The sequence below is a fragment of the Callospermophilus lateralis genome, unplaced genomic scaffold, assembly GCF_048772815.1.
Source record: "Callospermophilus lateralis isolate mCalLat2 unplaced genomic scaffold, mCalLat2.hap1 Scaffold_120, whole genome shotgun sequence".
NCBI lineage: Eukaryota > Metazoa > Chordata > Mammalia > Rodentia > Sciuridae > Callospermophilus > Callospermophilus lateralis.
The window spans coordinates 2,476,954-2,499,448 of NW_027512320.1; the positions used below are offsets into that span (position 1 = coordinate 2,476,954).

At 40.0% G+C, this 22,495-nt stretch overlaps 1 non-coding gene across 1 annotated transcript; it reads left to right on the top strand.

Annotated features, from left to right (window-relative positions):
• The first annotated feature begins 22,113 nt into the window (after nucleotides 1–22,113).
• Nucleotides 22,114–22,187, top strand: Trnar-ucu (transfer RNA arginine (anticodon UCU)). Its single transcript has one exon. It is a non-coding gene; the product is annotated as a tRNA-Arg (tRNA).
• The last annotated feature ends 308 nt before the right edge of the window (nucleotides 22,188–22,495 follow it).

Genomic DNA, 22,495 nt, shown 5'->3' on the forward strand with positions numbered 1-22,495 from the left:
AAACAAACAGAAGGCATCTGTCTTCAAAATTGCTTTCACCATAGTTTACTACAATTTTCTAATCCCAATATTGGACTGCAGGAATCTCTTTTGTGGGAGTCAGTGTTGAGGGTCTTCTGCTGCCAAACATAGGCCTCACAAGCCATGCGGAATGTGAACGATCCATGTCTTGTGAACTGCATGGCTTACACATTTGCTTTCAAAAAGAATCAACCTGATGTGATCTAAAAGGTTCTGTATTATATAAAATATGATTTTCTTTGAAATTGGCCATCTTTATTCAGCTCAGCTAGTGTGCTGCTCCCAATGGTCTCTGTATTAATATTAGTGAAACACAAAAGAGCAGTGGGGCTCAACCATTATTTTTCACCTGTTTCAATCTAAATATTCTTCAGGACTACTTCAGGATTTTTTTATAAAAAGCCCAACCATCTTAAATAGGTTAATATACCAGTGAATTAAAAGGCCCTATTCTTATAGCTTTATGACTCTAATTAGCTTGAAGGCTTAAACTTGATTTAAGTTATAAACCATGCTGTTTTGTTGCAGTAAATGGTATTCTGTATGTGCATCAAATCACTGTATCAGTGTGAAGTAAATGTATGGATACTTAGATCAAGACAGCAGAGGCATGGGTGAGAAATTCTACACATCAAGAAAGAGCTGAAAGACCTGTGTTTGTGCCTGGATCTGGGATTGTGACTCAATGGTAGAACACTTGCTTAGCATGTTTGAGGCACAGGGTTTCATCTAAGCACTGCATATAAACAAAATAAACAAAATAAAGACTCAATAACATCCAAAAATGTATATAAATAAATAAAGTGCTTAAGTACTTTCTCAGAATTAGTCTATGCCATTTTAAGAAAATAAGAACAAAATGAAATGTTTCACCCGTTGTAGAAAAGCTATTATCTTCAATAAAGTGCAGGTTATAAATTTATTTTTTCTTTGTTATCCTGTGAGGAAATTACAACATGTTAAAAATTCAATTGTATGTTATCACCCAAAAGAATGATTGAATATCAGAGTTTTTCTTCCTATGCAAAAATCACCACCCTTACTGTTATTGTAGGAGAAATAAATAAACAGAAAGCTTGGCTATTCTCACAAAGTTTATGTAAACATGTTACTCTAAATTAAATTTATATAATCAAATAGGATTTGCTACCAATGCAGATGGCTTGTTACCATTTGGAACACATAAAGAGGTGATTGATGAATTGATTGCTATTTCAGTTTCAAGAGAAACATTTCCTATAAGGGCGTTTGCATTTTGTCAAGAAGATAAAACAAGATCAGTAAGGACTTATTGATTCCTGATCCATGCAAAAATAACTGAGAAAGAAGGGTGATTTCACTTAGAAAATGTACACAAGTCTATAAACCACTTTTCAAAAATCATATTAAAAATACATACAAAGAACTACAGTTCCAGTTAAGGAAAAATCATCTACTCCATGCAATAAAACTACAGGAGATATCACAATATCAATACTTGACAGAATAGAAGATGGCGGTGAAGGGAGTGCTTTACCCCCGTGTACCGTGTCATTGTGCAGGGAGAATGATGAGTTAGAAAGGCTAAAAGCTATTTGTTAGGAATTTCCAGCAAAATTGGGGTGCTCCAAAACCTAGAGGAAGGATTTCCATCATAGGAGCATCAGCTACGGGGGCTCAAACATGAGAGATTTGTCTGCACGGAGGGTCACACTGCTTCTTCAGCAAATCACCCTGCAGCTAGAGTCTGCGGTGTGCGCTGAAAAACGAGATAGCAATGTAAAGATACAGTGCAGCAGTTTCCACGGGCTTCTGCCAGCTGTGTAATCACCCTACTAAGTGCTGAATTCTGGGTTTGACACGGGGGAAGGAAGCAATCCAATTCTGCTCTCCACACCGGTCAGACCACAGAGGAAAACAGTGGTCACCATCTTGGAGAGCTGACGTCACCATCCCTATTTTCAACTGATTGCAGCCCCTTCAGCCATAGAACAGGTAATTTCAGGCTGCCATTCGCCTGCGGCTAGCAGACAATTTACTCAGGCTCAGTGCAAATTAACCCTCGGAAACTGCTTCTTGGAGCCTGCTCCTATCAGAACAGGCACCGAGCATGGAACGGCCGAATTCTGGCTCCTGGAAATGCTCTGGAGCAGGGCTGAAGAACCCCTGGATACTGCTTCTCAGTCCGGGTCCTGCTGAATTCTGTGGAGGTAAATACCAACTGAGCCTTCATAGGCAGTGGCAACACGACTGAGACGGGGCTTGTGAGCACCGGTCAGGACTCACCCTTTGCTTTAGTCTCCCGGCAAAGGGAATGAAATGGTGCCATTCGCATGGGATACCAACATGGCAGAGATCTGATGTCATCAGAAAGCGGCAGAGGAGAGAACTTCATCAATACCAGCGGCTACACAAACAGTTGTTCTCCTGGTAACGAAATTGAGTCACAAACACCCGAGTCTATCTCACTTTGTCTCAAGCCAGAGGGGCAGAGCAGAGCTGCTGCCCGCGCCCAGAACAGGCCCAGGGGCCCGCCGGCATGACCCCAATTGGAGTAGGGACAGAGCAGAGCCACCACCCGCGCCCGCAAGGTAGGCAGGCCTGCGACAGACGAGCGGATCAGGCCCAGAGGCCTGCCAGCGTGGTACAGACGTCACCGCAACAGGAGTAGGGGTAGAGCAGAGCCTTTGTGCCCAGATCAGGCCCAGCGGCCCGCTGGTGTGGTACTCACGTAACCCCAATTGGAGTAGGGGCAGAGCAGAGCCGCCACTCGGGCCCACAAGTTACGCAGACCTGTGACAGAAGGGCGTATCAGGCCCAGCGGCCTGCCAGCGTGGTACACATGTCACCCCAATTGGAGTAGGGGCAGAGCAGAGCCACCGCCCACACCCGGAACAGACCCAGTGACCTGCCAGCGTGGTAGTCATGACATCCCAATGGGAATAGGGGCAGAGCAAAGCCGCCACCCGCACCCAAAAGTTAGGCAGACCAGCGACCGACCAGCGGAACAGGCCCAGTGGCCTGCTGGCATGACAGACAGACACGTCACCCCACTTGGAGTAGGGGCAGAGCAGAGCCGCCACCCGCACCTGCAAGGTAGGCAGACCTGCGACGTACCGGCAGAAAAGGCCCAGCGGTTCTCGGGCGTGGTACAAGGGGCAGGGCAGAGCTGCCGCCTGTGCCTGCAAGGTAGGCAGACCTGCGACAGACCGGCAGATGAGACCCAGCGACCTGCTGGAGTGGTACACACATCACCCCAATTGGAGTAAGGGCAGAGCAGAGCCACCACACGCGCCCGAAAGGTAAGCAGACCTGTGACCCTCCAATGGAACAGGCCCAGTGGCCTGCTGGGGCGACAGACACGTCACCCGATTTGGAGTAGGGGCAGAGCAGAGCCGCTGCCCGTTCCCGCAATGTAGGCATACCGGTGACCGACTAATGAAACAGGCCCAGAGGCCGGCTGGGGTGGTAGGCACATCACCCCAATTGGAGTAGGAGCAGAGCAGAGCCTTAGCCCGCGCCTGGAACAGACCCAGCGATCCGCGGGTGTGGTAGACAAGTCACACCAATTGGCGGAGGGGCAGAGCAGAGCAGCCGCCCGCGTCTGAAAGGTTGGCAGACCTGCAACCAACCAGCGGATCAGGCCCGGTGGCCTGCGAGCGTGATACACATGTCACCAAAATTGGAGTAGGAGCAGAGCAGAGCTTTCACCCATGCCCGAGACAGGCCCAGCAGCCCGCCGGAGCGGTAGTCACATCACCCCAATTGGAGTAGGGGCAGAGCAGAGCCGCTGCCCACGCCTGCAAGGCAGGCAGACTGCCACCCAACACTGCAAGGGAGACTTTTCAACTATACAAGAGCAATATAAATATAAAGGGGGAAAAATTTTTCAAAAACTCAACAGTTTCACCAAGCAGAAAGAAACTCAAGCAATATGAAAAGACAAGGAAATAAAGGACCACAAGCAATGCAGGTCAACTCAACTTTAGAAGAGGTAACACCTGCAGCAGATGGAATGTCAGATAAAGAATTCAGGATATACATGCTTCAGATGATCTGGAGTCTCAAGGAAGACATTAGACAGCAAAATCAGACAATGAAAGATCACTTCGACAATGAATTACACAAACAAATCCAGGCAGCAAAAGATCAACTATACAGGGAGATAGAGGATATAAAAAACAAACAAACAGAAATCCTAGAAATGCAGGAAGCAATAAACCAACTTAAAAACTCAATTGAGAATACTACCAGCAGAGTAGAACACTTAGAAGATAGAAAATCAGACAATGAAGACAAAGTATTTCAACTTGAAAAGAACATAGACAGCTCAGCAAGACTGTTAAGAAACCAGGAGCAGAACATCCAAGAAATATGGGATAACATTAAGAGACCAAACTTAAGAGTCATTGGGATACAGGAAGGTATAGAGCTCCAAACCAAAGGAATGAGCAATCTATTCAATGAAATAATACGAGAAAACTTCCCAGACTTGAAGAGTGAGACAGAATCCCAAATCCTAGAAGCCTACAGGACGCCGAATGTGCAAAATCTTAAGAGATCCACACCTAGACACATTATAATGAAGATACCCAACATACAGAATAAGGAGAGAATTTTAAAAGCTACAAGAGAAAGGAAGCAGATTACATTTAGGGGTAAGCCAATCAGGATAACAGCTGATCTTTCAACACAGACTCTGAAAGCTAGAAGATCCTGGAATAACATATTTCAAACACAGATAGAAAATGTGATCCAGCCAAGAATTGTGTATCCAGCAAAATTAGGCTTCAGGATGGAAGATGAAATTAAAACCTTCCACGATAAACAAAAGTTAAAAGAATTTGCAGCTAGAAAACCATTTCTTCAAAACATCCTCAGCAAAACATTACAAGAAGAGGAAATGGAAAATAACAATGAAAACCAACAGTGGGAGGTAGGACAGTAAAGGGGGGAAAATAATCAAAGAGGAAAACAAATCATGTTTAGTAACATAAATAAACAAATATGGCTGGAAGAACAACCCATATCTCAATAATAACTCTAAATGTTAATGGCTTAAACTCACCAATTTAGAGACACAGGCTAGTAGAATGGATCAGAAAACAAGATCCAACGATATGCTGCCTACAGGAAATGCATTTGATAGGAAAAGACATACATAGGCTGAAGGTGAAAGGTTGGGTAAAATCATATCACTCATATGGACTTCGGAAACAAGCAGGACTGTCCATACTCATATCAAATAAAATAGATTTCAAGCCAACGTTAATCAAAAGGGGTAAAGAGGGACACTACATACTGCTCAAGGGAACCATACACCAAAAAGACATAACAATAATAAATATATATGCCCCAAACAATGGTGCAGCTATGTTCATCAAACAAACTCTTCTCAAGTTCAAGAGTTTAATAGACCACCATACAATAATCATGGGAGAATTCAATACACCTCTCTCGCCACTGGACAGATCTTCCAAACAAAAGTTGAATAAGGAAACTATAGAACTCAATAACACAATTAATAACCTAGACTTAAGTGACATATATAGAATATACCACCCAACATCAAGCAGTTACACTTTTTTCTCAGCAGCACATGGATCCTTCTCAAAAATAGATCATATATTATGTCACTGTGTAACTCTTAGACAATATAAAAGAGTAGAGATAATACCATGCATCTTATCTGATCATAATGGAATGAAACTGAAAATCAAAGATAAAAGAAGGAAGGAAAAATCATGCATCACTTGGAGAATGAACAATAGGTTACTGAATGATCAATGGGTTATAGAAGACATCAAGGAGGAAATTAAATAATTCTTACAGATGAAAGAAAACACAGACACAACATATCGAAATCTATGGTACACATTGAAAGTGGTTCTAAGAGGAAAATTCATTGCTTGGAGTTCATTCCTTAAAAAAAGAAAAAAACAACAAATAAATGATCTCATACTTCATCTCAGAATCCTAGAAAAAGAAAAGCAAAACAACAGCAAAAGAAGTGGAAGGCAAGAAATAATTAAAATCAGAGATGAAATTAATGAAATTGAAACAAAAGAAACAATTGAAAAAATTGACAAAACTAAAAGATGGTTCTTTGAAAAAAATGAATAAAATTGACAGACCCTTAGCCATGCTAGAGAAGAGAAGAAGAGAGAGAACTCAAATTACTAGCATACGGGATGAAAAAGGCAATATCACAACAGACACTTCAGAAATACAAAAGATAATCAGAAATGATTTTGAATCCTTATACTCCAATAAAATAGAAGATAGTGAAGGCATCCATAAATTTCTTAAGTCATATGATCTGCCCAAATTGAGTTAGGAGGATATAGACAACCTAAACAGACCAATATCAATTGAGGAAATAGAAGAAACCATCAAAATACTACCAATTAAGAAAAGCCCAGGACCAGATGGGTATACAGCAGAGTTTTACAAAACCTTTAAAGAGGAACTAATACCAATACTTCTCAAGGTACAACAGGAAATAGAAAAAGAGGGAGAACTTCCAAATTTATTCTATGAGGCCAACATCACCCTGATACCTAAACCAGACAAAGACACTTCAAAGAAAGAAAACTACAGACCAATATCTCTAATGAACCTAGATGCAAAAATCCTCAATAAAATTCTGGCAAATCGGATACAAAAACATATCAAAAAAATTGTGCACCAAGATCAAGTAGAATTCATCCCTGGGATGCAAGGGTGGTTGAATATACGGAACTCAATAAATGTTATTCACCACATCAATAGACTTAAAAATAAGAACCATATGATCATCTCCATAGATGTGGAAAAAGCATTCAACAAAGTACAGCATCCCTTTATGTTCAAAACTCAAGAAAAACTAGGAATAACAGGAACATACCTCAATATTGTAAAAGCAATCTATGCTAAGCCTCAGGCTAGCAACATTCTGAATGGAGAAAAATTGAAGGCATTCCCTCTAAAATCTGGAACAAGACAGGGATGCCCTCTCTCACCACTTCTGTTCAACATAGTTCTCGAAACACTGGCCAAAGCAATTAGACAGATGAAAAAAATTAAAGGCATAAAAATAGGAAAAGAAGAACTTAAATTATCATTATTTGCAGATGACATGATTCTATACCTAGCAGACACAAAAGGGTCTACAAACAAACTATTAGAGCTCATAAATGAATTCAGCAAAGTGGCAGGGTAAAAAATCAACATGCATAAATCAAAGGCATTTCTGTATATCAGCAACAAATCCTCTGAAATGGAAATGAGGACAACCACTCCATTCACAATATCCTCAAAATAGAATAAAATACTTTGAAATCAACCTAACAAAAGAGGTGAAAGACTTATACAATGAAAACTACAGAACCCTAAAGAGAGAAATAGAAGATCTTAGAAGATGGAAAAATAAACCCTGTTCATGGATAGGCAGAACTAACATCATCAAAATGGCGATATTACCAAAAGTTCTCTATAGGTTTAATGCTATCCCAATCAAAATCCCAATGACATTTCTTGTAGAAATAGAGAAAGCAATCATGAAATTCATATGGAAAAATAAATGACCCAGAATAGCAAAAACAATGCTAAGCAGGAAGTGTGAATCAGGCGGTATAGCGATACCAGACTTCAAACTATACTACAGAGCAATAGTAACAAAAACAGCATGGTACTGGTACTAAAACAGGAGGGTGGACCAATGGTACAGAATAGAGGACACAGAAACCAATCCACAAAACTACAACTATCTTATATTTGATAAAGGGGCTAAAAGCATGCAATGGAGGAAGGGTAGCATCTTCAACAAATGGTGCTGGGAAAACTGGAAATCCATATGCAAGAAAATGATACTGAATCCCTTTCTCTCGCCATGCACAAAAGTTAATTCAAAATGGATCAAGGAGCTTGATATCAAATCAGAGACACACTGTCTGATGAAAGAAAAAGTTGACTACGATCTACATACTGTGGGGTTGGGCTCCAAATTCCTCAATAGGACACCCATAGCACAAAAGTTAATAACTAGAATCAACAAATGGGACTTACTTAAACTAAATTTTTTTTCTCAGCAAAAGAAACAATAAGAGAGGTAAATAGGGAGCCTACATCCTGGAAACAAATCTTTACTCATCATACTTTACATAGAGCCCTAATATCCAGAGTATACAAAGAACTCAAAAAATTAGACAATAAGATAACAAATAACCCAATCAACAAATGGGCCAAGGACCTGAACAGACACTTTTCAGAGGAGGACATACAATAAATCAACAAGTACATGAAAAAATGCTCACCATCTCTAGCAGTCAGAGAAATGCAAATCAAAACCCTAAGATACCATCTCACTCCAGTAAGATTGGCAGCCATTATAAAGTCAAACAGCAACAAGTGCTGGTGAGGATGTGGGGAAAAGGGTACACTTGTACATTGCTGGTGGGACTATAAATTGGTGCAGCCAATTTGGAAAGCAGTATGGAGATTTTTTGGAAACCTGGGAATGGAACCACCATTTGACCCAGCTATTCCCCTTCTCGGTCTATTCCCTAAAGATCTAAAAAGGGCATGCTACAGGGACACTGCTACACCGATGTTCATAGCAGCACAATTCACAATAGCAAGACTGTGGAACGAACATTGTTTTATACATTTCAATACATTACATTGTGGCCAGCAAAGTACATATTATTACTAACAGCTATTGACATGATTCAATAAAGCCCCAAGGGGTTTCACTGATAATCCTAAATCACAACTACTTTTCCAAATAAAAAGCCATGTCTATCTCTCACAATATTTAGAGGAGGTTTGCAGAAATGCCAGTGGTTCAAAAGGAAGAAACTTGGGCAGAAGCCCCAAGAAACCAGTGTAATTTTCTAAGTTTAGTGGGGAGGAGAGAGGGTCTTGTATATTAGAAAATAAACTCTCTGTAGAAAATGGAAGACTAATAAGTCTAATTTTGGAAAGAGAGTTTCTGTCAGACTTTGCTAGTATTTTATTTGATTTCTTATCTTTCTCTTCCTGTATCAGATGGTGAAGTGCCTAAGTTTAAACCACATTTTGAGATGAATGTCCTTAAAAAAGTTTAGAGATTTTTCTATTGACTTTGAATTCCTTTGCAGTTTTCAATTTTGCAAGTCATATTAAAATAGGCAGACTGCATAACCAAATGTTATTCGGATGTCTTCAAATAAATTTAATAATTTCTTTTTTTATTCCATGTACAAAGGAACAATTTAATTACAATGAATAAAAGTTGAGAGTAGTTGGTTCTTTTCATAAAGCAAAATTTTTTAGACATCAAGAACTCCATGAATACAATTTTGAGCTGAAATATGGGTGGACTCCTCCTGCCCTGGCTGGCTCCAGCACACCTCTGGCACACATGTCCACCCAGAAAGTTAAGTCATGGGGGAGCGAGATTGGTGCCTCTGAGGCCCTGGCTCTGGCTCCCAGCCCAAGGCTCCTGCCCCTACCGCTGCTGGACAGCCTCCCATCCGCGGCGGGCTCTGCCAGAGCCTCCACCGCCCTGCCCGCTGCAGCTCCTTCCTGTAAGGCCCTGTTGTGTGGCGCCCCTTGTCCCCGCCCCTGGCGCTGACAAGGGCTGCAGCCTGTGGGGCGGGTCTCCCCTCCTTCTCCTTCTCCTCCTAGAGGCTCAGCCGGAGCTTGCCTCTGACACTCTGCTTCACCTTCACACACCCCCAGCACTTCCCTAGTCCTGCTTCCCCTTGCTGCCCTGGGGAGAGCTATAGCCTAGGCTGTCTCCAACACCGCACCAGTCTGGGCGGCAGGCGCTCCCTTCTCCAGTGGGGTCTGCGCCTGCGCCCCCCCCACCCCGCCCCCCGCCTCTGCGCTCACCTCTGGCCTGCACCCGGGGCTGCAGCCTCCCCTGGCCTCGCGCTCCGGGACTCCTCTCCCGAGTTCTCCTGTGGCACTGGAGAGCCTCCTTTCTCTCCCCACGCTTCCCGCCCTCCCCACCCTAAACCCCAACTCCCCAGCTCCATGATGCCTCTGGGATGCAACTCCCCTTTTCCGCACACTCAGGCAGCGGTGCCCGCACCCAGAAACAGCCCTCATGGGGGCGCTCGGCTCCTCGGGGCTCCGTGTGGGCACTCACAGCACGGGGTGGGAACCCAGAGCCCCCGCCTACCTCACACCCGCCCTTGCAGCCCCTAGGGAAGGCGCAGTGACTGGCTCCTGTCATTGGTCCTTCAGGTGCCGGCTGCCCAGGGCGCTGACCTTCGCTGCCAAAGCTGTAGCTGAGGCTGCCGCTGCCAAGTTCCCATGTTATAACTCCTCCGGTTAGCAACTCCTCCTGCTCCACTCCTCCCCCTCCTCCTCCTTCTCCACTCCTCTTCCTCCTTCACCTCCTCCCCCTCCTCCTCCTTGCCTCCTCCTCTTCCTCCACTTCCTGCTCCACTCTCCCACTCCTACTCCTCATCTCAGCATTTGCTGAGAGAGGTGGACCACACGAGCTCTGGAGCAGAGGAGGGGGGCTCAGGAGCAAGGCTGTCCCTCCCTCCTCCTTCCCAACAGTGACCTCTGCCAAGTCCTGTCACGGGGGAAAGGATGGGGCAGAGGAGGGGGCAAAGTTGGACTGAGAAAAAAAAAAGAAATCTGGATGGAGGGCATAGGAGGTGGAGAGGTGGGGCAATCATCCCTGGGCCATGGAAGTTTTTCAGTATCTCTCCACCAAATTAAAAGTAATAAAAATTAAAAAAAAAAAAAAAACAACTCATAAGGAGAAAAAGAACTTCTGAAGCCATCAACATTTTTCTTTTTCTTTAGTCTCCACCTTAGAACCTAAAATATTTTATGCTGCTATCATCATCCAATGATGGTTCTGCAGGCTTATGGGGGAAAGGCATTTTGAAATTTTAAAAAATCTTTCTGGATGATTTGCACTTATTCTTTTATTAATTATGATTTCTTTCTATTCTATCCTAAACATAATTTTAATATTGTCAATTTTCCTTATTGTCTCAACAAATCATTTTTTCCTCCATTAAAATCATTAGTATTCATTCAACGAATTCTTTTTTGTTATTTAAAAAATATATATATACTTCCCATGAATTGAAAGCATTTCCTTTTAATACTTTAACGTGAGAACATAGTGACCTAAGAAAAGAAAAAAAAAGACTTTCATAAAGAAACTCAAATAAAAACTATTTAATTCAATAATAGTTTGCATCTACCTATGCTTGGAAACTAATCTTTAACTAAGAATTCAAAATGAGAAATTTTGTATTAAGGACTATCTAATTTAAGATCTTCGATCTGCTGACAATGGTGTCAAAATGTGAAAAGAAGCTCATCTAAAACTGCTGAGTCCAGCAATTAAAAACATGAGAGGATAGCAGGCCCTCAAAATCAAAAAAAAAAAAGTGCTCAGAATCTTCTGGTAGAGTGCTTTTCTAGGATGTGTGAGGTACTGGGTTGAACACTCAGCACCACACTAAAAAAAACAATAAAGAAACAAACTAATAATGATATTATATCCATCTACAGCAACAAATAAAAATTTAAGAAAAAAGGACTGTGTATTAGACTTGTGTACCCTCACTACTTGTGTGTGTGTGTGTGTGTGTGTGTGTGTGTGTGTATATATATATATATATATATATATATATATATATAGAGAGAGAGAGAGAGAGAGAGAGAAAGAGAGAGAGAGAGAGAGAGAGAGAGAGAGAGAGTATAAATTTTTCCTATGATACTTTTTCAAGTATCTTATATTACAGGTGGGCATCACAATTCTAGAATCCCTCTACCCTTCTTCTTATTATTTTTATTTTGAGTGGCTGTGAATTACATTAAATTCCTTGGGTTGATTTACTTTGAGGGAGAATTTCCTTCCAAAAATAGGACCTAACCCAAACAAAAGTGCATTGACACTTATCACTGTATATAAGGTTAAAGCGGTTTATGAATAAATATGTATATATTTTTATTTATGGAAATGATATCACAGTTAGTTTAAATTTTTAATTAACTTTTCTGTTCACTGATCTTATGAAAAACAGCTTGAGGTTTTAACTCATTAGCAATTTCCTTAGGCATCAATGTCCCCATATCTCTCACCACTAAAAAGAGACTCACAGGTATAATTTAAAAGTTTTTCTATTTAAATTAAAAATGAAAAACAAACGTTAGGCACAGTGACATACACCTGTAATCCAAGTGGCTCAGGAGGTGGTTGCAGGAGAACTGTGAGTTCAATGTTACCTTCAGCAAAAAGTAAGGCACTAATAAACTCAGTAAGATCCTGTCCTTAAATGAAAAAGAAGAAGAAGGAGGAGGAGGAGGAGGAGGAGGAGGAGGAGGAGGAGGAGGAGGAGGAAAAGGAGAAGAAGGAGGAAAAGGAGGAGAAGGAGAAGAAGAAAATAAGAGCTTAAACAAATTGTAACTAAAAACTCTATATTCAATATATTATCATTCCTTGACACTATGAATTTCTTAATACATACATGCACTTTTGGAAAACAATCTTAATATTCACTATTTACCTGAAGTCTCAGGCATATCTCAGTTTACTGTATCCAAATTTCACATTTAGAACTATGGATTCATTGACATCAGCAAGATGAAAGGCCTGAACCACTCATTTTTATGTCCAAGGTGATGGAATAAACTTCCTGGACATATTCTCAATAGGGCCAAAGAACAGGAGAGACAGTGCACATTGAGAGGGCTGGCAGCTCCAAACCAGAACTGTAAAAATGTGGACATTATTTCTCACTAGATTCTAAGAACAGATTCATTCCCATTTCAGATCCCACATAGTAAATATAAAGAATTGATGTCATAGGAGGTGGATGGTGCCAAGTCTTCAGATTTTTCAGTAGCCCAGACTCTACAATATAAATACATTAAAGGGAAACATTTTTGCAATTTACCTTGACAATAGTCGCAGAATTGAGATATTTGGCTTTTATAATTGTGCTAATATTCATACCAAATTTATAAGGTAGTGGGAGAATATTTTCACAATTAAAGGCATATATGTCTATAAATATTTTTATATAGTTCAATAGAGTTTATTAAGAGAGTCAACAAAATATTAATGAAGAAAAAATAAATCAATGTCTATAAGATGACTGCTGTTTTTCATACAACCTCTGCACATCATGTGATTGAAACCTGGCATCCAACATATAGTGAATAAATTAACTAATTATCTGTCACTAAATAAGTCATTCTAAAACTTATTAGCTCATATTTGGGATGGTCATCAATTTAGGCTCAGTTCACCTGGAATCTTTGCTGCATATAATTAGCTGATGGTTGGTAAATACACTGAACTTTAGAGTATAATCTGGCTGCCAATAAAACACCTTGATGTTTTTTCCCAAAATAACTCATGATTAAAAAAGTATTGTTGGCTTGTTCTCATGAAGGTAACAGTGTTATGAAAGCAAAAACGAAAATATTCAAATGTTTCTTGACCAGATACCTGACTAATACTCTTTCATAGCAAACAGCATTACATAATTCATAAAAAATAATAAGAGACCATATTCAACGTTTTGGAAACACATTCTACATTTTTCTAGAGTAGGAGTAAAAACATATCATCTACTTTCTGTATATAAATGAAGCTGAAGAATTGTTACATGTTGGCATTTATGATTATTGTACCTTTTATAATCAATGAGGTTCACATAGGTGTTCAGTGTGAAAGAATATTTTCTAAGTCTTACAAGAATATTTGCTAAGTAACTTTACTGGAATTCAGGTTAAACTTTACCTTATCTCAAAGCCAAAACTCACCTCCTCTAGGTTACAAGAGTTATAAATATTTTCAAATTCTCTTGGATGTTAGATAGTGATACTTATTCAAAAGAGCAGAATTTTAGTTTCTTTTGTCCCAGAGATCTTACCCAGGGGCATTTAAGCACAAAGTTACACCTCCAGCCCCATTTTATTTTATTTTATTTTTTGTAACAGGAATTAAAGCCAGGGACACTTAACCCTGGGCCACATCCCCAGCCCTATTTTGTATTATACTTAGAGACAGAGTCTCACTGAGTTTTCTAAGGTCTCACTTTGGCTGAGGGTGACTTTGAATTTACCATCTTCTTGCCTCATTTTCCCATCCTTCTGGGATTATGGTTGTGTGCACCTTGCCCAACACGGTCGTGTTTTTTTTTTTTTTTTTGCTTCTTTAGTATTTACTCAGTTGCTGAAGCTGTCCTTGAATGTGATATCTCCCTGCCTAAATCTCCTGAGTCACTGAAATTACAGAAACACATCACCATACCGGTTCTTTTAAGTTCATACAAAGGCAGAATTGGGAGGTCAAACAGAAAGAGAGCTGTTAAAATCACCCCATCTTAAATGGTGTCTTATTTCCTAATATTTAAACATTGGACTTGTTTTAACACATAATGAGGAAATATTTTAATCGGGAGTCTGTTGATTCTCATTTTATCTATACAATTTGTTACAGTTCAAAACTTGATTTAATTTGAAAATATAATTCATCCTGTAAAATTTCTGTGCTTTCTCTGCTTTCTGTTAGAACACTGGTTTTAATGCCTGTGCAAAATTTTTACAGCTAGAGAGAAGTCTATATAATTAAATATAAATAGTATTAATTTTTATCATATTTTTGTTTCATATTTCTAACTTAGTTAGCAATATGAAGAATTGAACTCATAACTCCTCTATCACTGAGTTATACTCCAAGATCTTTTTCTTCTTTGTTTTATGACAGGGTTTTTCTCAGTTGTCAAGGCTAGTCTAAAACTTTTGATCCTCAAGCATCAGAAACCTGTATCACGAGTATTGAAGTGCATGACTGTGTACATGGCTATATTGTAACATTCTTAAAGTTGAGTATACAAACTCACCTAATGGTGCATTCCTATAACTCTAGTTACTCTCAAGGTTGAGGTACTTTTTTGTTCTTTTTAAAAATTCATCCATGGTGACTAAGATGCAGATAATTGCTTTGAGGGTGCATACAACACAATCCTTAAGTCATAGACTGAAGGATCTATTTCTAGTGAATGAAAAAAAAATATCAGATATATAATATTGTGTTGCATAATCACATGACATTTGTTTGGTAACAGCAGCACAACGATGAGTACATAACAGATTTAGTTGCATATGTATTCTAGATGATTAAAATAATATTAGTATGGCTTCAGTACATATTCTTTCTGAAGTTGCAGCTACAAAGCGACTGACAAATGGTCATTTGCATGAATGATAAGCTTGTCTCGGTATCATCTAGAGGTGGCTTTTAGTAGATCTTTGTTGTTAAAATTTATTTCTACAGTAGTCTTATAATAATCTAGATGCTGAAAAACTTCTTATCCTTTAACATTGCTTGGCTTAAATTTATGCACTGCTCTTAGGAAGGAAACCCAAAAGCCTTTTTTAATGACAGATGTACTATGGAAAATTGTCCCCACAAAGTTCAGATGCTGTGTAATATCAACTCCCTGAAATCAAAGAAAGGAAATGACTTACATTCTTGGAAAGTGAAGGCACTAGCAGCTTTCTCCTACAAACTACAACCTGTGGCAACTGGGAGTATTTCATACAAAAACTACATTTAAATAGATGCTTATAAAACCAATAAACAAAAATCACCGGGTCCTTGAGGATAAGGGAAGGTATCACACATGGAAAATACAGCAAGAAATGATTTTCCTCTACATTTAGAAGTGCTAGATCCCAGACTTGAAGTCAAAATCAACCTGAGAATTGTAAGTTTGTCTTCCCTGCTGTGGGTAATGCTCAGCTTCTGAGGAAAATGCTGGCAAAACCAATTCTTTGCTAAAATAAAATAAAAACAAAAACTAAAAATGTAGAAGAGAGTCAATGACCTAATATTTCTTTAGGCACAAGTTATACAAAAATACGGTCCCAAAATTTTGCAAGCTTTTATTTCAACTTTAAAATATACTAGCTTTGACCATTTTTCATCTCTTCATCTTTTAGAAAATGCCCCTCTGTTAGGCTCTGCCATCCTGGGACTGGAGGTGTTGTTTTCATCTTTTTGATCTCCCACAGGTGGCCCCAGGTGGCCCTACCTGACAGTGCCTGGCAGCCAGCCCAGAGAGTAAACTGTGGGGCTTCTTTGCTGTCGCCTGGCCTAAAGTCTGCCAACTCCTCCCAAGACCAACATTCTGCAGGCCATGCCCCAAATCACATGTCCCCTGAGATCCCTTCAGGACCAGGAGCTCCATTCTGGAGTCAGTTTCCCCAATGAGGCACTTTCAGGGTCATGGAGCACATGCTGCACTCTGGTCCTATCCAAAATCTGAACAGCCCGGCCTCCAGGGCGCACAGCAGGCGGCACCCAAAGCCTCCGGAAAGCAGGCTCCAACGCTGGTCCCTTCACAGTGATGGAGAGCGACAAGTAAGAGCACTAGAAGAGAGTGCCAGAGACACCACCAAGCCCTGGAACCTGCGGAGCCCAGTGAACCTGGGACGAGGCCTGGTGCATGGATGCCAGAGCACAGCCCGCAGTCAATACAGGCCTCCTGCCATCTCCACAGATGGGCCTGGGAGCTCCGGCCTCCCCTGCTGCCAGGCTGTGCTGCCCTCGGACCTGTACCCCACGTCCTGGTGTGGGCGAGCTCCGACCCCCGAGGCAACTTGCTCGCCTGGTGCCGACCCTAGACCCAAGCGAACCAAAAGAAGAAGAAAGACCGAGAGGGGGACACTGCCTTCCCAGGACTAGGAACCTCAAGAAACCCTGTGTAAACCTATCCAGTTCGGCTGACAGGGGACCCAGCCGCTGCCACCCGGGGCATGGTCCTAGGGAGGCGCTGGGTTTCTTTTCTTCCCTCTAGAAAGTCCTGAGCTCCAGGAGTAAGACCCTCCTCAGCTGTGGACTTCTTCCTGCTGGCGCCCCCTGCCTGCATCTTCCTTGTGTCTCTCTTAATGATTATGTGACTTTTTGCACCACTTGGGGAGCAAGATAGAACACTTAGCCTCTTTTTTAAAAATAATTTTTAGTTGTGGACGAACACAATACGTTTAATTATTTATCTAATATGATGCTGAGGATTGAAACCAGGACCTCACACATGCTAGGTAAGTGCTCTACCACTGAGCCAGGATCACAGCCGCACTTAGCTCCTTTTGAAACAGATCAACTCTGTTTGCATAAAAACAAGCAGGCTGGGGTGAGCAGTCATGATGCTGTTATTTATTTATTTATTCGTCTTGAAAAGGACAGAGTGCTAAGCAACTATTAAGAATGAACAACTGGATAGTGGCTTTGCAGGTTTTTTAGGAAGGCAGATGAATGCCCAATGCCTGGGATCCATGTGACTTACCTGGAAACTGGGAAAGCACCAAGGTTGGTCTTTCTTTGTGTAAGGCTGCCAATCATGAGGCCACTGCAGATATTTGTGACCAGTGAACTACTGAGCTGAGTGCCCAGCTCGGTTTGACACATTTCTGAGCTGACTCAATTCTTCTGAAATGATTCCTGTTTTCTGCCTCCAGCCAGAAAGTCATCTCAAAATATTGATTAATTTCAGAAGGAGGAAAATAAGATTCTAATGCTGCCATTCAGGTCCAAGTCTTCTCCAGGGCACCTGCTAGGCCTGCTCTGAGGCTCCATCAAAAATGGTCAGAAATTCACTGACAAATTTCAAAGGGGCTGAAATGTCATTACTCTTTGTATAATTTTGGATTGATTAACAGTAGCATAAATGACACAAACATGACAAAGGTGGAAGCTATGAAGCAAACCTCTCATTGGCAATCGTTTCTTTATTCAGTATTCAGCAGTAGAGTTAAGCAATGGTTTACCTAGCATGGCTTATTTGGGGGCAGAATATGGCTTAAGTAAGGATCTGGGTTACATAAGCTTCTTTCACCATATCAATTTTCTTTCAGAAGCTTACAACATTCTTAACATGGACACTCATGCCATCCACATCTCCAAATACAATAGGTCAAATCTTTCTATTCTGAAATCTAGATTCTATTTTTTAACGTTTCATAGTCCTGGCAATAATTATATTTCCCACCTTGGTCTCCTTTTTCCTCAATTTGCTTTCTGTTTAAAAATGAAATAAAATAAAAAAAGAAAAAATTTTAAAAAAATTATTCTGCATGCCTATATATCTCACATTTCTTTTTGTTTTGAAAACATAGGACTTGGTGGTACTTTACATTCTAGATCAGCCTGTTCTCTAATTAATAAACCTTGATTAAACTTCCAACATATTCAATGACAACCTCTATTTTGTATGTAAAGGGGTGTTGAGATAAATTCTAGCTGTTGTTTCTTTGTTCAGAGCCATGCCAGTCAAAATGACGCCTGGCATTTGCCAGAGGGAATGTTTGATGAAAGATGACAGGGAATGTTTGAAAGTTATATCAGGGAACCATTGAGATGATGATTTGAGTTAAGCTATATCGAATTGCTATGATGCTGTATTGATTGCATTGTATATTTGACCTTTACTGTCCGGCAATGGGGGTGGCTCTTGCTGCCTTGGGCGCCCGCTACTTTGAAGTTCTTGCTCTACTTTGGAGTTCTCTTGGGGATTCCCAGAGAGTTCCCATTGATTGGGATAGTGCTGGAGGAGGGATTTTCAGTGTGGGGGTTGCTGAAATGCCCATGTGAGTGGCGTTGGTGAAAAAGCATGCATGCAGTGCCGGTGAGAGTTGAAATAAAGTTGTTGCTGTTTGAACCTACAAGGCTTTGTGGCGGCTCAGTAATTTGTGCCCAGACAGACTGTGGCATTTCTTCTTGATGTAAACTGTGAAGTGTATAAAAAAATAAGTCCAAGCACATTACTCTAAATCTTTTGTCATTTAAAATAATAGACCTCAGCCAGAGCAAAGAAACATATACAAAAATACTTGCACCAGCCTGGTTTCAGACACCCCACACACAATAATGGAGCAGCTGACACCAAAACAATAAGCCCAGGAAATAACCTATTCACATTCTGGTTCCATGTTAATTACTCAGCTGGGATCAGTGCGTGCAGGGAAGTAGGCAAATATCAAAGGTGCCAGTCTAGCTCAAGACATTATCAGCATATTTTCTCAATTACTATTGCTGGGAGTATTGTATTGTGGGTGTAATAGTGTAGAATAAAGTAAATCACCAATATACTGAGTGACCTTCCAGAGCCCTGGCCCAACTCTGCTGACCACAGTAATAACTCCAAAACTACCAATTGCTCCTAAAAGAAATTTGTTTGTGCACTGTTTCAACTTTAACAAATTTTGTTCGAGTTACTGTGTTCTGAATTTTAAAGTTTTAGATGCAAAGGCGACTGGGCATGTGCAAACTGCAAACAAATAAATTTGCATTCTTTTTTTCTAGGACTATTATGGACTATGATTTCCAACAGTCCTTCACAAAAGAGGTTAGATAAAAAATCCCTGTTTATTCCCAAGGAATCTTTACACAACACTTTTACACTGGCTACTTCACATAAACTTGCCTCAGTGATTTAATTCATAAATCAAATGAATTTCCTGCAGCCTGAACAGTGCTGTTGTAATGGCTATTATAATAATGTAAAATTGTCATGATTGATGAAACATGCCTGGAATCCTAGAAGTTCAGGAAAATGAGGCAAGAGAATTGGTAGTTTGAAGACAGCCTCATTCACTTAACAAGGCTCCAAGTAACTTAGTGAGAGCCTGTCTCAAAATATAACATAAAAGACAGTGCATGTGTCTCAGTGGAAAGCACCCCTGGGTTCAATACTCAGCACCAAACCAAAAATTAAAAAAAAAAAAAAAAACGTAAGGATTCAGGGTACAAAAACATGTAAAAAATGTTGACAACAACATAAATTTAATATATATATATATATATATATATATTATATTATATATATATAATATATATATTATATTATAATAAATATATATATATTATATTATATTATATATACTAAATATATATATATATATATATATATATATATATATATATATATATATATATTTAGTATTTGGCGGATACAACATCTTTGTCTGTATGTGGTGCTGAGGATCGAACCGGGCCACACGCATGCCAGGTGAGCGCGCTACCGCTTGAGCCACATTCCCAGCCCCTATAAATATATTTTTGATAAAAGTGTTAAGGTTCTTTAAAAGCCCAAAATAAAAATGCTACATAATCCACTAGTAATAATTTGGGTTACTACCACAAGGTTGTACATGCCTGTACTCTCTGTGCCTTAGAAGGGTGAGACAGGAGAATCTCAAGTTAGAGACCAGACTCAAAAACTTGGCAAAGTCCTAAGCATATCAGTAAACCCTGTCTGAATAATAAATAAATAAATAAAATTGGTGGAGACTGGGTATGTAGCACATTGGTAAAATGCCGATGAGTTACTCCCTGGGTTCAAACCTCAGTACCACAAATAAGTAAATAAATAAAATAAAAGAGAGAAACAGATAGATTGAACTTGCATGTAATTTAAATTCAAAATAAATAAAAAATATGGGTATATGTGTAAAGCAATTGAAATCCTTTTGCTGAAGATATTGCTGCACTTCTATTTTTATTGTATCTTCATTCACAGTGTCTAATAAGAAGAAACAAATTAAGTGCCTTTTAGATGAAAGGTATTATCAGAAAATGCCTTCCAGCTGCAGATTATTCAACTAATGCCTTTAGAAACTACATACTTAAAATTAAAACTGGTTCCTAGAAGGCAAGACTCAGATACTGGTGTTTTTTAAGGACTCCAAGATATTTGGTATCTGTGGGCACCTTTTTTCAGACTGTTCTAAAACTCAGAACGAGGTACATATGGGAGGTCAGGATGAAACCACAATATACAGTAAATTCTTCAATGGGTAATCTTAACTCAGAAACTTTAATAGAAGATACAGTTTTGGAGATAAAACTAGGTTCTCTGTTTCACTGATTTCTGGGTTATGGATTCAATCCAAACATATATTAGAAAAGACTTAAGACTACTGGTTAAAATCTATTTATAATAGGTATTAAAAATATACCAAAGGCTGGGTGTGTTGGTGCAGGCCTGTAATCCCAGTTGCTGGAGAGGCTGAGGCAAAACGATCAAATTTCATAAGAGCCTTAGCAAAAGTGAGGTGCTAAATGACTCAGTGAAACCTCATCTCTAAATGAAGTAAAAATAACCCTGAGACTGAGTCTCAGTAGTCCAGTGTTCCTAAATTCAGTCTCTAGTATCCACCATAAAAAAAAAAAATATGGACCAGGGGTTTGGGGCTGGAGCTCAGTGGTAGTGATAGACCCAACCTGATCTTTTCTTAAAATTGGGCATCTCGCCACAAAAACATGAAATGTTAATTTCGGCTTTACTATAAATTACTGCAAATTCTGAACCTGCTTGGAATGCCTGCCCGTGCCTTGAACTCACCCATGCCTGGCTCTCTGACCAGATAGCAGCCCTCTCTGAAACTTAGGGACACCTCATAAATATTGGCATTCTCTGGCCAGACAACAACCCTCTCTGAGGCTCTAATGGTCCTCATGAATTCTGATGTTGGGGCCAGCAAAAAAATGTAAACTACCATTAGTGTGATGCTTGTCAGAGTTCTTTTATATGTAACCCCCCTTTGTGTAACTTTCTGGGCTATAAAGCTGGGCTTCAGGAAAGCTGGGGTGCTGTCTTGTTCCCACCATTTTGGGAGGGAGAGGCAGCCCAGCCGGTCGAAATAATAAGCTTGCTTTAATTTGATTTTAATTGGAGTCGATGGTCTTTTCTTGCATCCTGGTCTAACAGTAGCTAACTTGTCTGGCACTTGGCTTAATTCTCAGCACTACATATAAGTAAATAAAATAAACGTCTATCAACAACTAAAAAATTGTTGGTTTTTTTTTCATAGTGTACCTATTTGTTGACAGCCTGTGACCTAATTTGCTGTGTAGTTTAGTTTTTGAGATGGAAGTTGGCCATGCATGGTGCTGCATGCCTGTAATCTCAGCTGCTTCAGAGGCTGAGATAGGAGGATCCTAAATTTGAAGTCAGTATCAGCAATGGTGAGAAGCTAAGCAACTCAGTGAAAACCTTTATCTAAGTACAAATTAAAAAAAAAAAAAAAAGGGTAGGGATGTGTCTCAGTTGTAGAGTGCCCATGACTTCAATCCCTGGTTTGCCTCCCAAAATATGGGACTGGGGATATAGCTCAGCTGGTAGAGTGCTTGCCTTCTAAGCATGAGGCTCTGGGTTTAATTCCCAGTACCACAAAAAAAAAAAAAAAAAAAAAAAAGGAAAGAAAGAGAGAGATTGATCTTTCATGTCGTTTGAATTCAAGTTAGTCCCACTTTTATTTTCCTGCCACACCAGAGAAAAGTGTTTACTGAAATGGTTGGAATGTTTCTATGGGTCAGGGCCATTTTAATTAAAAGGTCTTACATATGAAAACAAAATGAATTGAGGACCTTTATTGGGACACATAAACTACACTACCTCATTTAGAAGAGATTAATTCTTTTTAATGTCACCTAATTTTATTCTGCTTTGTTCATATTTAAAAAGCTCGGATTGTTGGTAAA